Source organism: Phyllobates terribilis, unplaced genomic scaffold, assembly GCF_046119375.1.
Source record: "Phyllobates terribilis strain yellow unplaced genomic scaffold, ASM4611937v1 Scaffold_5__5_contigs__length_657084704, whole genome shotgun sequence".
NCBI lineage: Eukaryota > Metazoa > Chordata > Amphibia > Anura > Dendrobatidae > Phyllobates > Phyllobates terribilis.
In genome coordinates this window covers 654,957,464-654,974,489 of record NW_027362765.1, presented here as the reverse complement: position 1 = coordinate 654,974,489, position 17,026 = coordinate 654,957,464, and the positions used below count along the sequence as shown (strand labels likewise).

Below are 17,026 nucleotides of genomic sequence, written 5' to 3'. Positions count from 1 at the left end.
CCGCCATAAGCAACAGTTTAACAGAATGCCACAGACTAATCAACCAAACTTTTTGGGTTGGGTTCTCTTTTATAGTCTGCAGGCATTAAATGAAAGAAGTCAGTGTTCCAGCAGAAGGAGACAACGTTTCAGAAAAGGCATTGTAGCAAACCAAAAAAGAAATTTTAAGCGCAGCAGAGTAACCAGCGCACATACCTGTTAGCTCAGGTGAGTTTAAAAGGCTGCTGTTGATAACAAGGGCATTTGCTAAATAGATGGTGTGTGTGCAACAATATACTGAAAGGTCAATTATATTGTGCAGCTTATCTCACCACCTGTAGTTATTTAGGTGAAAGCTCCAAAATGCTTGCCTAATATGTCTGTTTATCCAAAAGGAAGTAAAAAGGGAGAGCTAGAAAGATAGCATTGCATCACATTACATGGCAATGCAATGCACAGTTGCTGAAGTTGAACCAAAATGAGCTTGTAATCTGGCTTCTGCAACTTTGAACATGAAAAATCCAATGAGGAGAAGAAAAGCAAAGCCAAAGAGTCCATCCCAAAATCCGACAAACAAGCAAAATGAACAAAAAACATTGAATTCAATTCTTTCTGATTTTAGAAACTGCATTAAAGAAGGGGTGCACCGGTCCTGGAGATACTGCAATACCAGGTCAATGCGTGGAGTGGACAGAGCAAGCTCTTTTTCCATCTCCCTGTTCTAAAAATCCATTTAATATATGGTCCCCAGATAGGGGACGTATCAGATATTAAACTGATAAGAACAGATACTACACTTGATCTTAGCCAAAAGGCCGAGAAGCGATAACCAGAATTGGTTTCAAACTACGGAGCCACCCAAGGATCCTGAAAAGTCCATTTGTGGAGATGAGCTCCTGGACTCCCGTTAAGAAGACATGTTGTCAACCTCTAGATCCCTTACATGCCTGCACTTTTCGGCTTGCTGCTGCTGCAATCCATGCGTTTTAGATCTGCATAACTCCACCTCTTTAAACACAGCACCTTCACCCCCTGCTGTTCCCACCCGCCTCAACACCGTTGGAAGGGAGGAGAACCAATTAAGGCGGGGGGTGGGGTGGAACAAGCAGCTGTCTACCCTTAGCAGGAGGGCTCCTGATTACATACCTCTCCTGCTGCTGCTGCTGGCTGTCCAGCAGCAGACTGAAGGTGGCTGCTGCTGTGCACAGGTATATAAAGGCTCAGAGCCTATTATGACACGCGCAGCCAGCGTTCCATTGCCACATTCCATCTACTGCAGGCAGGATACCTGGCTGGCTGAATGTCGCTGAGAAGCTCACAGAGACCGCCATAAGTAACAGTTTAACAGAATGCCACAGACTAATCAACCAAACTTTTTGGGTTGGGTTCTCTTTTATAGTCTGCAGGCATTAAATGAAAGAAGTCAGTGTTCCAGCAGAAGGAGACAACGTTTCAGAAAAGGCATTGTAGCAAACCAAAAAAGAAATTTTAAGCGCAGCAGAGTAACCAGCGCACATACCTGTTAGCTCAGGTGAGTTTAAAAGGCTGCTGTTGATAACAAGGGCATTTGCTAAATAGATGGTGTGTGTGCAACAATATACTGAAAGGTCAATTATATTGTGCAGCTTATCTCACCACCTGTAGTTATTTAGGTGAAAGCTCCAAAATGCTTGCCTAATATGTCTGTTTATCCAAAAGGAAGTAAAAAGGGAGAGCTAGAAAGATAGCATTGCATCACATTACATGGCAATGCAATGCACAGTTGCTGAAGTTGAACCAAAATGAGCTTGTAATCTGGCTTCTGCAACTTTGAACATGAAAAATCCAATGAGGAGAAGAAAAGCAAAGCCAAAGAGTCCATCCCAAAATCCGACAAACAAGCAAAATGAACAAAAAACATTGAATTCAATTCTTTCTGATTTTAGAAACTGCATTAAAGAAGGGGTGCACCGGTCCTGGAGATACTGCAATACCAGGTCAATGCGTGGAGTGGACAGAGCAAGCTTTTTTTCCATCTCCCTGTTCTAAAAATCCATTTAATATATGGTCCCCAGATAGGGGACGTATCAGATATTAAACTGATAAGAACAGATTTTTTTTTTTAATTTGGCTATCCCCTGCAGAGGGATAAAACCGTTTATTAAAACTTTAACAAATTACAAGCATAGTTAGACAAATACCAAACGTTAAAAGACAAATGAAATTTACAAAACAAAAAAATGCAAAGATTTTAAATAATTAGGTTCCATTGGTCAACAAGCCATTTTTTGGAAATATGTACATTCTTCTTTTTGTCAATTAAATAATAAGTATACATTTCACATAAACATAAACTTAAAACATCATTCACTGATAAAACATCTTGTTTAAAAATAGCAATGTTGCGCGCTTTCCAGAGAGATGACTTGGCGCAGTTCACTGTCTTCCAAGCCATTGTGTACTGGTCCATTGTGGGGCATTCCATAAGTCCGTATAGCACAGTTTTATATGTAAAGTCCTTGAGGTCTGCCACCCTTTCCAGTAAGGGGAGCAGTCTTCTCCAGAAATCCTTTGCAAAATTACATGTCCATAATAGATGTTCCACCGTTTCCTCTTCTTGGCATCCGGCTCTTGGGCAGATGGCAGACCTCACAAATCCTCTTCTGTATTGGAATGCCCGGCAAGGAAGACAGCGGTGCATGCAACTCCAAGCCAGATCTCTCTGTTCATTAAAAAGATAAAAAACGTTAATCATTTTCCAGATAGACATAGATTTGTCATCATCATATCTGTCAACATTACATATTTCCTCACTTTTACGTATTTCTTTAATTAGCTTCTTACTATTTCTTAATTCCTCTATTTTCTTAGTCCCTAAATTAAAATCGGACACTATTTTCCTTAAAATCTCATAATGCGTCGACAAATTAAAAGCATGGGGCACAGATATATTAACTTCATACCATCCAAACTTTCTCATAAAAAATCCTGTATTAAAACGCATAAAAAAGGACCAATAGTGATTCTTAAAAAGGGCATTAAAACAGTAAACGAACAGATGGATTAAAAGAAACCTATTAAAATCTGGAAAATCTTTACCACCTTTTACTTTTGATTTCATCACGATTTCTCTTTTCAGCTTTTCCATTTTTGAGTTCCAAAAGAAGGTAAAACAGGTTTTGGTTATCTTTTTTAAAACATTAACAGGCGGGGGGAAAACCATGCTAAGATACAATAAAAGAGGTAAAATCACCATCTTTAAAACCAATACTTTACCCTCCATTGTAAGTCTCCTCATGTTCCACATACATATTTTCGTATTTACTTTCTGTGTAACTGTTTCCCAACTATTATAACCATCATTATTTTCAGTGAATGATATACCTAAAATGGAAATGGATTCGGAGACATTAATTGGTACATCACGTAAAATCATCCCCCCAACACTTAAAATGTTACACTTATTAAAATTGATTTTAAAACCAGAAGCTAGACAAAAGGATTGCACTTGATGGAGAGTGGCCGTAAGTGATGGTGCATCTGTACACAAGACCGCCACGTCATCCATGTAGCCTACAACCTTGGCCTCCAAACCACCGCTTCCAGGCAGAGGGACACCGCATATCTGTTTATTTTGGCGTATTGCACATAACATTGGTTCCAGTGCACAGATAAACAGTAGGGGGGACAGAGGGCATCCCTGTTTCACCCCTGACCGTAAAAATACCTCTTGTGTCTTAAAACCATTCACTAAAATCTTACTTGTACAATCCTTGTAAAATGCTTTAAGCGATAGTAAAAACCCTTCTGGTATGCCCATTTTCTCTAAAACTTTAAAAAGATAAAAGTGTGAGACACGGTCAAATGCTTTTTCAAAATCAATAGATAAAATCGCCATTTTCCCCTTTCTGTCTTTCACATCCTCAATACAGTCTTTCACTAAATTCAGATTGTCCCATATACTGCGCCCCGGCACCCCACACACTTGATTAGAATGAATAACTTTGCTGATGACTTCTTTTAGACGATTTGCACAAATTTTAGCCATTATTTTATAGTCACAATTTAAAAGTGTTATTGGTCTCCAGTTTTCTAATTTTGATTTATCGCCTTTTTTGTATAGGAGGGAGACTTCACCTTTCTTCCAGGAATTTAATAAAACCTTATTATTAAAAACCTCAGTAAACAAATAAAACAAATCATCTTTTAAAATATCATAAAAACATACATAAAATTCTATTGGGATGCCATCAGGACCAGGGACCTTTCCAGTTTTAAAACTTTTAATAGTTTTTAACACTTCTTGTTCCGTTAAAACTTGGGATAAAAACTCTTGGGATGCGGGATCTAAAACAGCTGTTAGTCCTTGCAGCGAATCATCCATTAATTTATTATCTATATTTTTTCCATTAAAAAGATTAGAAAAAAAAACCTCAACTTTACCCAGCATATTTTTTATATTATTCTCACCATCTATATGGTCAATTATCACTTTTTCTTTTTTATTTTTCCTAAAAAAATATCTGGAACACTTTTCATTTTCTTCTATATGTTGTACTCTAGAACGAAAAATTATCTATTTTCCTTTTTGTTCTAGCCATTTTGAAATCTCTTCTTTTAAGTTTGAAATATCAACTTGTACATCTATCCCATTGTCTCTGAGCTTAAATAATGTTTGTAGGCGGGTATTTAAAATTCTATATTCTTCATATTTTTCTTTGGCTCTACATATACTCTTTTTAATAAAAAAGTCTTTTATTTTTACTTTCATTCTATCCCACCATACACTCATAGTCTCATTTGTTTTTTTTCCCTTTTCTACATTTCCTATAAAACTCAATAAAATCTTATAAAATCTGCGGGTCGGTTAAAAGGGATACGTTCATTTTCCAGCTTTTCTTACCACATTTTTTGTTGTCATTTACTTTTATGGTAAAGGATAAAAGTTTATGGTCTGAAAATATATTAGTTAAAACTTCACATTTGGCAGGTATTGTTTTATCTGAACCAAAAATAAAATCAATCCTAGAGCTACAATTAGCATTGCTCCAAGTGAAACCGGCATCCTCTGGGCTGTCACTATGACACTCTTTATATATGTCTATCAATTTAGCATCTTTGACTATATCATGTAGCATACCTGAGGTTTTATCGTAGTTCCTGCTTACAGAGCTGGAGCGCCGGTTTTCACCTTTTAAAACACAATTAAAATCCCCTGCTAAGATAAAAGGTTCAGAGTTATTAATAAATAATGGTAAAAGATCAAGCATTTCGGCTCTTTCATTTTTCTCTGGGGATCCATAAAAATTTAAAAACTGCCATCTAATACCATCAATAAAAGCTTTCACTAATAAAATACGACCTGGTAAAATTTCCTGAATAAAATCAATTAAAACGTTCCCTTTAAAAAGTATGGCTACACCCGCTGATCCTGCAGCATTCGATCCGGACCAGACAGATGGCCCACACTTCCACTCATCTTTATATTTTTGATATGACATTTCATGTGGGATATTACATTCTTGCAGAAAAAATACAGATGCAGTAAAACACGTAAAAAAATTAAAAAGAGCAGTTCTTCTCGTGTTAGATTTTATGCCTCTCACGTTGAGGGAAATACCTTTGAGTTCAGCCATCATTAGAAAATGTAGAAATTTTACTTAGGTAACTAAGAGCAACGGATTTACCTGTCCGATGAACCTGATCAGACCACTGGGCTTGCGCCTCCCTCCTCATCTGATAGTATCGTCACGAGAGTCTCCGTGGAGGAGGAAAGATTACCACATTTATATAAACCCGACGCTACACTGGCATAGCTCGGAGGGCTGGCTGGCAGAACCCGCTGGGTCTCCATTGGCTGGCCATGCAGTTCCTCATCAGGTGGGTCCCCGAGGGGTTCCGCCGCCCCTGTTTGACCTGTAGAAGGTCGTCCTATAGGAGGAGGTTGCGCACAAGGCAGAGCCTCTGACTCTTCAGAGTCAGCAAGATCCCGGTCCCCACCTGTAGCAGCGGAGACCGAAACCCCTGAGGGTCCAGCGTCCACGTCCCCTTCTGGAGAAGTGTCCATCTGTTCACCTCCTGCTGCCTCCTCCGAACCACCCTTTTTCTTTTTCTTAGGACCCACCTTTATCCACTCAGCGCCCTCAGCACTAGGAGACCCAGACTGGGCATGGGCTTCTGTGTCGGCCTTTTGCCGGTCCCTTTTGACCTTACCAGTAGTGCCCTTCTGCTCCTTCTCAGCCCTCCTTTTGGACTCCCGCAGGTCCTGCAGCCAGGTTTTGGGATTTGGTATTTTACCTGTCATAGACTCTGGAGACACTTCACTATTTGGTACGCCCTTATTGTCTCCAGAGGCTCCAGGTTGTTGTTCCTCCTCCTGAGGGGTGGTCTGATCTTTTGGTCCTTGGTCAGACGTCTTGGACTTCCCCTTTTGCTCATCTTCCCGAAATCTGTGAGGGCAAGAAAAATAAAAGTGACCTGGAGTCTGGCAAAAACTGCATTTCTTTTCCTTAGGGCATTCTTTTGTCTCATGTTCTTCACTAGCGCAATTTCTACATGATACATGACAGTTTTCTTTTGAATGACCATAGCGCCCACAATTTCTGCAATATACTGGCATCCCAGAAAAGAAGAAATCCCCATTTGTTTGCCCAATTTTGAAACGGGCAGGGGGGAGCCGTATACCACCTGGTGTATTTGGATCTCTTGTACACTTCACAAGGAATTTCCACTTAGATGTCCATATGTTATATTCGTTTAATATCTTCCCAATACATTTAACACTTTTAAAATAAATTGCTAGAAATGACATTACTTCTGGAGCAGAAACAAAGGGCGAAAATATTTTTACAATAACCAGTCTTACCTCATCCAGGACGTGCTCAACAATTTGTATCCCTTTCAAAACAGGACTATTTTCAACTTTTTTTTAACTTTTCTAGTACATCTCTAAAAATACCTTCTCCGGTGAATGTGATGTCATAGTCACCTCTTCTGGGATAATCCTGGATGGAGAGAATTTCATTCCTTTGTACGCCAAGAAGGTTCCTGAGCACGTCCTGGACTACATACCCTAATTTCCTCATATCCGAGCCACCCGCCGTGAAGTGAACTCGGATAGAGTTTTTTAGCCTCGCATAAAGAGGCACGAGGTTAGGGTCAACCTCCATGGAAAAACGCAACAAGGTTGCAAATTGCAGCCGCTTGCAATCTGCGCTCCCAGTGTTCTTGCAGCGAAAAACACCTGGAAGCTGGGGGATCGCAACTCGTTACCCTGGGACTAAGCCCTCTCCCTAATAGCAGCAAGCAGGTTAAGTCCACCAAAGTGGACGATCCTGCCAGGCCAAGGAGAGGGGTACCCGAGTGCCCTTCAACTACAATCTCCTGCAATAAAGCACTTGATCTTAGCCAAAAGGCCGAGAAGCGATAACCAGAATTGGTTTCAAACTACGGAGCCACCCAAGGATCCTGAAAAGTCCATTTGTGGAGATGAGCTCCTGGACTCCCGTTAAGAAGACATGTTGTCAACCTCTAGATCCCTTACATGCCTGCACTTTTCGGCTTGCTGCTGCTGCAATCCACGCGTTTTAGATCTGCATAACTCCACCTCTTTAAACACAGCACCTTCACCCCCTGCTGTTCCCACCCGCCTCAACACCGTTGGAAGGGAGGAGAACCAATTAAGGCGGGGGGTGGGGTGGAACGAGCAGCTGTCTACCCTTAGCAGGAGGGCTCCTGATTACATACCTCTCCTGCTGCTGCTGCTGGCTGTCCAGCAGCAGACTGAAGGTGGCTGCTGCTGTGCACAGGTATATAAAGGCTCAGAGCCTATTATGACACGCGCAGCCAGCGTTCCATTGCCACATTCCATCTACTGCAGGCAGGATACCTGGCTGGCTGAATGTCGCTGAGAAGCTCACAGAGACCGCCATAAGCAACAGTTTAACAGAATGCCACAGACTAATCAACCAAACTTTTTGGGTTGGGTTCTCTTTTATAGTCTGCAGGCATTAAATGAAAGAAGTCAGTGTTCCAGCAGAAGGAGACAACGTTTCAGAAAAGGCATTGTAGCAAACCAAAAAAGAAATTTTAAGCGCAGCAGAGTAACCAGCGCACATACCTGTTAGCTCAGGTGAGTTTAAAAGGCTGCTGTTGATAACAAGGGCATTTGCTAAATAGATGGTGTGTGTGCAACAATATACTGAAAGGTCAATTATATTGTGCAGCTTATCTCACTACCTGTAGTTATTTAGGTGAAAGCTCCAAAATGCTTGCCTAATATGTCTGTTTATCTAAAAGGAAGTAAAAAGGGAGAGCTAGAAAGATAGCATTGCATCACATTACATGGCAATGCAATGCACAGTTGCTGAAGTTGAACCAAAATGAGCTTGTAATCTGGCTTCTGCAACTTTGAACATGAAAAATCCAATGAGGAGAAGAAAAGCAAAGCCAAAGAGTCCATCCCAAAATCCGACAAACAAGCAAAATGAACAAAAAACATTGAATTCAATTCTTTCTGATTTTAGAAACTGCATTAAAGAAGGGGTGCACCGGTCCTGGAGATACTGCAATACCAGGTCAATGCGTGGAGTGGACAGAGCAAGCTCTTTTTCCATCTCCCTGTTCTAAAAATCCATTTAATATATGGTCCCCAGATAGGGGACGTTTCAGATATTAAACTGATAAGAACAGATTTTTTTTTTTTTTTTCCAAACACTCAGAAATTAAGTTTTATAATCTTAAATCATATATCACTAAACTCAAGATTTTAGTTCCATCATCGTGTTTAGATATTATATTTATATTTTTTCATTTGAATTAATATATATAAAGTTAAACATAACAATTCCTTTACAGTTTCAACAGTTTCCAAACAAATCACAACTGACATTACTTCACCCGGTTTCCCAAACTAAATATCCCCTTTTTCCCTTTTACTTTCCTCCCAACAAAACCCCTTAACTTCTTTTCTTCCTCCTCATGCTCTAACCGCATCTGTTCCCAATCATACTCTTCCTCATCATCTCTGAAAGTCACCACCTTCTCCAAAACTTTACCCTTTTCCTCTTTTACTTCTTTCTTTTCACCAGATACTTTCCTTGATCCACAATTTTCCTGTACCGTTACCTTTTTCTTCACCTTTAAACTTTCAACTTCTTTTCCCTGCTTATTCTCCTCTATAATTATCGCATCAACTTCCTTCTTCATTTTATCACCAATATCTTCCTTTTGTCCTCCAAAGTTCTTTTCAAAAGTTCCTTTGCTGCTTTCCATGTAACAATACCCAGAACTCCCGTTTACCATAATCCTCCCATTATGCAAATTTTCTTCTCCTGTTGTCCACACCAAAAAACGTCTCTTTCCGTTCCAAATACCAACTTTGTTCCTGTATAATTTCTGAAACTTTACCATCTTACATTTAGATTCCAAAAAAACCATTATCTCCTCTATTTCCACAAACGAATTGTCCATGTAAATTATCACACTCTTCGGTTTCCCCATGAATGATGCACTTACTCCAATTTTCCCAGAATCCTCTTCACTCCAGCATTTGAAAAAATGAATGCACTTTTCCTCAGAAACTAGAGTCACATCACAAACTTTACCTTGCTTTATTTCTTGCATACAGTAGATATCCTTCTCCAAAACTTCATGTTTCCTCAAAATTTCCAGAATCCATTTTTCTTCCAAAAAAGTTTCTTCCGTCTCCCGTTTCACAAAAAAACGTAAGCATCTCTTCTTTTTCCAAAACTCCATCTCAACAATCCGTTTTCCTTCCGTTTTTCCTTTTAATCCTCCAAATGTTGCCACCACAGCTATGTGTGGCGACAGTTGCCCCCCACAGCTATGTGTGGTGACAAGGTGATCGCCTCTCGTTGCCCAGGGACTAATCCGACTCCCTAATAGCAGCAGGGGGGTTTAGCTCCACCGAAGAGTGTAGCGATCCCCCCAGGCCAAGGAGCCGGGTACCCCAAGCACCTCCCAGTCAAGACCAAGGCAGCAACCGCTAGATCACTGCACTTGATCTTAGCCAAAAGGCCGAGAAGCGATAACCAGAATTGGTTTCAAACTACGGAGCCACCCAAGGATCCTGAAAAGTCCATTTGTGGAGATGAGCTCCTGGACTCCCGTTAAGAAGACATGTTGTCAACCTCTAGATCCCTTACATGCCTGCACTTTTCGGCTTGCTGCTGCTGCAATCCACGCGTTTTAGATCTGCATAACTCCACCTCTTTAAACACAGCACCTTCACCCCCTGCTGTTCCCACCCGCCTCAACACCGTTGGAAGGGAGGAGAACCAATTAAGGCGGGGGGTGGGGTGGAACGAGCAGCTGTCTACCCTTAGCAGGAGGGCTCCTGATTACATACCTCTCCTGCTGCTGCTGCTGGCTGTCCAGCAGCAGACTGAAGGTGGCTGCTGCTGTGCACAGGTATATAAAGGCTCAGAGCCTATTATGACACGCGCAGCCAGCGTTCCATTGCCACATTCCATCTACTGCAGGCAGGATACCTGGCTGGCTGAATGTCGCTGAGAAGCTCACAGAGACCGCCATAAGCAACAGTTTAACAGAATGCCACAGACTAATCAACCAAACTTTTTGGGTTGGGTTCTCTTTTATAGTCTGCAGGCATTAAATGAAAGAAGTCAGTGTTCCAGCAGAAGGAGACAACGTTTCAGAAAAGGCATTGTAGCAAACCAAAAAAGAAATTTTAAGCGCAGCAGAGTAACCAGCGCACATACCTGTTAGCTCAGGTGAGTTTAAAAGGCTGCTGTTGATAACAAGGGCATTTGCTAAATAGATGGTGTGTGTGCAACAATATACTGAAAGGTCAATTATATTGTGCAGCTTATCTCACCACCTGTAGTTATTTAGGTGAAAGCTCCAAAATGCTTGCCTAATATGTCTGTTTATCCAAAAGGAAGTAAAAAGGGAGAGCTAGAAAGATAGCATTGCATCACATTACATGGCAATGCAATGCACAGTTGCTGAAGTTGAACCAAAATGAGCTTGTAATCTGGCTTCTGCAACTTTGAACATGAAAAATCCAATGAGGAGAAGAAAAGCAAAGCCAAAGAGTCCATCCCAAAATCCGACAAACAAGCAAAATGAACAAAAAACATTGAATTCAATTCTTTCTGATTTTAGAAACTGCATTAAAGAAGGGGTGCACCGGTCCTGGAGATACTGCAATACCAGGTCAATGCGTGGAGTGGACAGAGCAAGCTCTTTTTCCATCTCCCTGTTCTAAAAATCCATTTAATATATGGTCCCCAGATAGGGGACGTATCAGATATTAAACTGATAAGAACAGATACTACACTTGATCTTAGCCAAAAGGCCGAGAAGCGATAACCAGAATTGGTTTCAAACTACGGAGCCACCCAAGGATCCTGAAAAGTCCATTTGTGGAGATGAGCTCCTGGACTCCCGTTAAGAAGACATGTTGTCAACCTCTAGATCCCTTACATGCCTGCACTTTTCGGCTTGCTGCTGCTGCAATCCATGCGTTTTAGATCTGCATAACTCCACCTCTTTAAACACAGCACCTTCACCCCCTGCTGTTCCCACCCGCCTCAACACCGTTGGAAGGGAGGAGAACCAATTAAGGCGGGGGGTGGGGTGGAACAAGCAGCTGTCTACCCTTAGCAGGAGGGCTCCTGATTACATACCTCTCCTGCTGCTGCTGCTGGCTGTCCAGCAGCAGACTGAAGGTGGCTGCTGCTGTGCACAGGTATATAAAGGCTCAGAGCCTATTATGACACGCGCAGCCAGCGTTCCATTGCCACATTCCATCTACTGCAGGCAGGATACCTGGCTGGCTGAATGTCGCTGAGAAGCTCACAGAGACCGCCATAAGTAACAGTTTAACAGAATGCCACAGACTAATCAACCAAACTTTTTGGGTTGGGTTCTCTTTTATAGTCTGCAGGCATTAAATGAAAGAAGTCAGTGTTCCAGCAGAAGGAGACAACGTTTCAGAAAAGGCATTGTAGCAAACCAAAAAAGAAATTTTAAGCGCAGCAGAGTAACCAGCGCACATACCTGTTAGCTCAGGTGAGTTTAAAAGGCTGCTGTTGATAACAAGGGCATTTGCTAAATAGATGGTGTGTGTGCAACAATATACTGAAAGGTCAATTATATTGTGCAGCTTATCTCACCACCTGTAGTTATTTAGGTGAAAGCTCCAAAATGCTTGCCTAATATGTCTGTTTATCCAAAAGGAAGTAAAAAGGGAGAGCTAGAAAGATAGCATTGCATCACATTACATGGCAATGCAATGCACAGTTGCTGAAGTTGAACCAAAATGAGCTTGTAATCTGGCTTCTGCAACTTTGAACATGAAAAATCCAATGAGGAGAAGAAAAGCAAAGCCAAAGAGTCCATCCCAAAATCCGACAAACAAGCAAAATGAACAAAAAACATTGAATTCAATTCTTTCTGATTTTAGAAACTGCATTAAAGAAGGGGTGCACCGGTCCTGGAGATACTGCAATACCAGGTCAATGCGTGGAGTGGACAGAGCAAGCTTTTTTTCCATCTCCCTGTTCTAAAAATCCATTTAATATATGGTCCCCAGATAGGGGACGTATCAGATATTAAACTGATAAGAACAGATTTTTTTTTTTAATTTGGCTATCCCCTGCAGAGGGATAAAACCGTTTATTAAAACTTTAACAAATTACAAGCATAATTAGACAAATACCAAACGTTAAAAGACAAATGAAATTTACAAAACAAAAAAATGCAAAGATTTTAAATAATTAGGTTCCATTGGTCAACAAGCTATTTTTTGGAAATATGTACATTCTTCTTTTTGTCAATTAAATAATAAGTATACATTTCACATAAACATAAACTTAAAACATCATTCACTGATAAAACATCTTGTTTAAAAATAGCAATGTTGCGCGCTTTCCAGAGAGATGACTTGGCGCAGTTCACTGTCTTCCAAGCCATTGTGTACTGGTCCATTGTGGGGCATTCCATAAGTCCGTATAGCACAGTTTTATATGTAAAGTCCTTGAGGTCTGCCACCCTTTCCAGTAAGGGGAGCAGTCTTCTCCAGAAATCCTTTGCAAAATTACATGTCCATAATAGATGTTCCACCGTTTCCTCTTCTTGGCATCCGGCTCTTGGGCAGATGGCAGACCTCACAAATCCTCTTCTGTATTGGAATGCCCGGCAAGGAAGACAGCGGTGCATGCAACTCCAAGCCAGATCTCTCTGTTCATTAAAAAGATAAAAAACGTTAATCATTTTCCAGATAGACATAGATTTGTCATCATCATATCTGTCAACATTACATATTTCCTCACTTTTACGTATTTCTTTAATTAGCTTCTTACTATTTCTTAATTCCTCTATTTTCTTAGTCCCTAAATTAAAATCGGACACTATTTTCCTTAAAATCTCATAATGCGTCGACAAATTAAAAGCATGGGGCACAGATATATTAACTTCATACCATCCAAACTTTCTCATAAAAAATCCTGTATTAAAACGCATAAAAAAGGACCAATAGTGATTCTTAAAAAGGGCATTAAAACAGTAAACGAACAGATGGATTAAAAGAAACCTATTAAAATCTGGAAAATCTTTACCACCTTTTACTTTTGATTTCATCACGATTTCTCTTTTCAGCTTTTCCATTTTTGAGTTCCAAAAGAAGGTAAAACAGGTTTTGGTTATCTTTTTTAAAACATTAACAGGCGGGGGGAAAACCATGCTAAGATACAATAAAAGAGGTAAAATCACCATCTTTAAAACCAATACTTTACCCTCCATTGTAAGTCTCCTCATGTTCCACATACATATTTTCGTATTTACTTTCTGTGTAACTGTTTCCCAACTATTATAACCATCATTATTTTCAGTGAATGATATACCTAAAATGGAAATGGATTCGGAGACATTAATTGGTACATCACGTAAAATCATCCCCCCAACACTTAAAATGTTACACTTATTAAAATTGATTTTAAAACCAGAAGCTAGACAAAAGGATTGCACTTGATGGAGAGTGGCCGTAAGTGATGGTGCATCTGTACACAAGACCGCCACGTCATCCATGTAGCCTACAACCTTGGCCTCCAAACCACCGCTTCCAGGCAGAGGGACACCGCATATCTGTTTATTTTGGCGTATTGCACATAACATTGGTTCCAGTGCACAGATAAACAGTAGGGGGGACAGAGGGCATCCCTGTTTCACCCCTGACCGTAAAAATACCTCTTGTGTCTTAAAACCATTCACTAAAATCTTACTTGTACAATCCTTGTAAAATGCTTTAAGCGATAGTAAAAACCCTTCTGGTATGCCCATTTTCTCTAAAACTTTAAAAAGATAAAAGTGTGAGACACGGTCAAATGCTTTTTCAAAATCAATAGATAAAATCGCCATTTTCCCCTTTCTGTCTTTCACATCCTCAATACAGTCTTTCACTAAATTCAGATTGTCCCATATACTGCGCCCCGGCACCCCACACACTTGATTAGAATGAATAACTTTGCTGATGACTTCTTTTAGACGATTTGCACAAATTTTAGCCATTATTTTATAGTCACAATTTAAAAGTGTTATTGGTCTCCAGTTTTCTAATTTTGATTTATCGCCTTTTTTGTATAGGAGGGAGACTTCACCTTTCTTCCAGGAATTTAATAAAACCTTATTATTAAAAACCTCAGTAAACAAATAAAACAAATCATCTTTTAAAATATCATAAAAACATACATAAAATTCTATTGGGATGCCATCAGGACCAGGGACCTTTCCAGTTTTAAAACTTTTAATAGTTTTTAACACTTCTTGTTCCGTTAAAACTTGGGATAAAAACTCTTGGGATGCGGGATCTAAAACAGCTGTTAGTCCTTGCAGCGAATCATCCATTAATTTATTATCTATATTTTTTCCATTAAAAAGATTAGAAAAAAAAACCTCAACTTTACCCAGCATATTTTTTATATTATTCTCACCATCTATATGGTCAATTATCACTTTTTCTTTTTTATTTTTCCTAAAAAAATATCTGGAACACTTTTCATTTTCTTCTATATGTTGTACTCTAGAACGAAAAATTATCTCTTTTCCTTTTTGTTCTAGCCATTTTGAAATCTCTTCTTTTAATTTTGAAATATCAACTTGTACATCTATCCCATTGTCTCTGAGCTTAAATAATGTTTGTAGGCGGGTATTTAAAATTCTATATTCTTCATATTTTTCTTTGGCTCTACATATACTCTTTTTAATAAAAAAGTCTTTTATTTTTACTTTCATTCTATCCCACCATACACTCATAGTCTCATTTGTTTTTTTCCCTTTTCTACATTTCCTATAAAACTCAATAAAATCTGATAAAATCTGCGGGTCGGTTAAAAGGGATACGTTCATTTTCCAGCTTTTCTTACCACATTTTTTGTTGTCATTTACTTTTATGGTAAAGGATAAAAGTTTATGGTCTGAAAATATATTAGTTAAAACTTCACATTTGGCAGGTATTGTTTTATCTGAACCAAAAATAAAATCAATCCTAGAGCTACAATTAGCATTGCTCCAAGTGAAACCGGCATCCTCTGGGCTGTCACTATGACACTCTTTATATATGTCTATCAATTTAGCATCTTTGACTATATCATGTAGCATACCTGAGGTTTTATCGTAGTTCCTGCTTACAGAGCTGGAGCGCCGGTTTTCACCTTTTAAAACACAATTAAAATCCCCTGCTAAGATAAAAGGTTCAGAGTTATTAATAAATAATGGTAAAAGATCAAGCATTTCGGCTCTTTCATTTTTCTCTGGGGATCCATAAAAATTTAAAAACTGCCATCTAATACCATCAATAAAAGCTTTCACTAATAAAATACGACCTGGTAAAATTTCCTGAATAAAATCAATTAAAACGTTCCCTTTAAAAAGTATGGCTACACCCGCTGATCCTGCAGCATTCGATCCGGACCAGACAGATGGCCCACACTTCCACTCATCTTTATATTTTTGATATGACATTTCATGTGGGATATTACATTCTTGCAGAAAAAATACAGATGCAGTAAAACACGTAAAAAAATTAAAAAGAGCAGTTCTTCTCATGTTAGATTTTATGCCTCTCACGTTGAGGGAAATACCTTTGAGTTCAGCCATCATTAGAAAATGTAGAAATTTTACTTAGGTAACTAAGAGCAACGGATTTACCTGTCCGATGAACCTGATCAGACCACTGGGCTTGCGCCTCCCTCCTCATCTGATAGTATCGTCACGAGAGTCTCCGTGGAGGAGGAAAGATTACCACATTTATATAAACCCGACGCTACACTGGCATAGCTCGGAGGGCTGGCTGGCAGAACCCGCTGGGTCTCCATTGGCTGGCCATGCAGTTCCTCATCAGGTGGGTCCCCGAGGGGTTCCGCCGCCCCTGTTTGACCTGTAGAAGGTCGTCCTATAGGAGGAGGTTGCGCACAAGGCAGAGCCTCTGACTCTTCAGAGTCAGCAAGATCCCGGTCCCCACCTGTAGCAGCGGAGACCGAAACCCCTGAGGGTCCAGCGTCCACGTCCCCTTCTGGAGAAGTGTCCATCTGTTCACCTCCTGCTGCCTCCTCCGAACCACCCTTTTTCTTTTTCTTAGGACCCACCTTTATCCACTCAGCGCCCTCAGCACTAGGAGACCCAGACTGGGCATGGGCTTCTGTGTCGGCCTTTTGCCGGTCCCTTTTGACCTTACCAGTAGTGCCCTTCTGCTCCTTCTCAGCCCTCCTTTTGGACTCCCGCAGGTCCTGCAGCCAGGTTTTGGGATTTGGTATTTTACCTGTCATAGACTCTGGAGACACTTCACTATTTGGTACGCCCTTATTGTCTCCAGAGGCTCCAGGTTGTTGTTCCTCCTCCTGAGGGGTGGTCTGATCTTTTGGTCCTTGGTCAGACGTCTTGGACTTCCCCTTTTGCTCATCTTCCCGAAATCTGTGAGGGCAAGAAAAATAAAAGTGACCTGGAGTCTGGCAAAAACTGCATTTCTTTTCCTTAGGGCATTCTTTTGTCTCATGTTCTTCACTAGCGCAATTTCTACATGATACAT

General features: G+C 40.2%; 5 non-coding genes across 5 annotated transcripts; all 5 read right to left on the bottom strand.

The window, feature by feature from the left end:
* Window positions 1–615: 615 nt before the first annotated feature.
* On the bottom strand, window positions 616–806 carry LOC141149097 (U2 spliceosomal RNA). The gene has a single exon (XR_012245409.1). It is a non-coding gene; the product is annotated as a U2 spliceosomal RNA (small nuclear RNA).
* Window positions 807–1,918: 1,112 nt separating this feature from the next.
* LOC141150670 (U2 spliceosomal RNA) lies at window positions 1,919–2,108 on the bottom strand. Its single transcript, XR_012246809.1, has one exon. It is a non-coding gene; the product is annotated as a U2 spliceosomal RNA (small nuclear RNA).
* Window positions 2,109–8,497: 6,389 nt separating this feature from the next.
* LOC141150772 (U2 spliceosomal RNA) lies at window positions 8,498–8,685 on the bottom strand. Its single transcript, XR_012246889.1, has one exon. It is a non-coding gene; the product is annotated as a U2 spliceosomal RNA (small nuclear RNA).
* Window positions 8,686–11,120: 2,435 nt separating this feature from the next.
* On the bottom strand, window positions 11,121–11,311 carry LOC141149096 (U2 spliceosomal RNA). Its single transcript, XR_012245408.1, has one exon. It is a non-coding gene; the product is annotated as a U2 spliceosomal RNA (small nuclear RNA).
* Window positions 11,312–12,423: 1,112 nt separating this feature from the next.
* Window positions 12,424–12,613, bottom strand: LOC141150669 (U2 spliceosomal RNA). The gene has a single exon (XR_012246808.1). It is a non-coding gene; the product is annotated as a U2 spliceosomal RNA (small nuclear RNA).
* Between the last annotated feature and the right edge of the window lie 4,413 nt (window positions 12,614–17,026).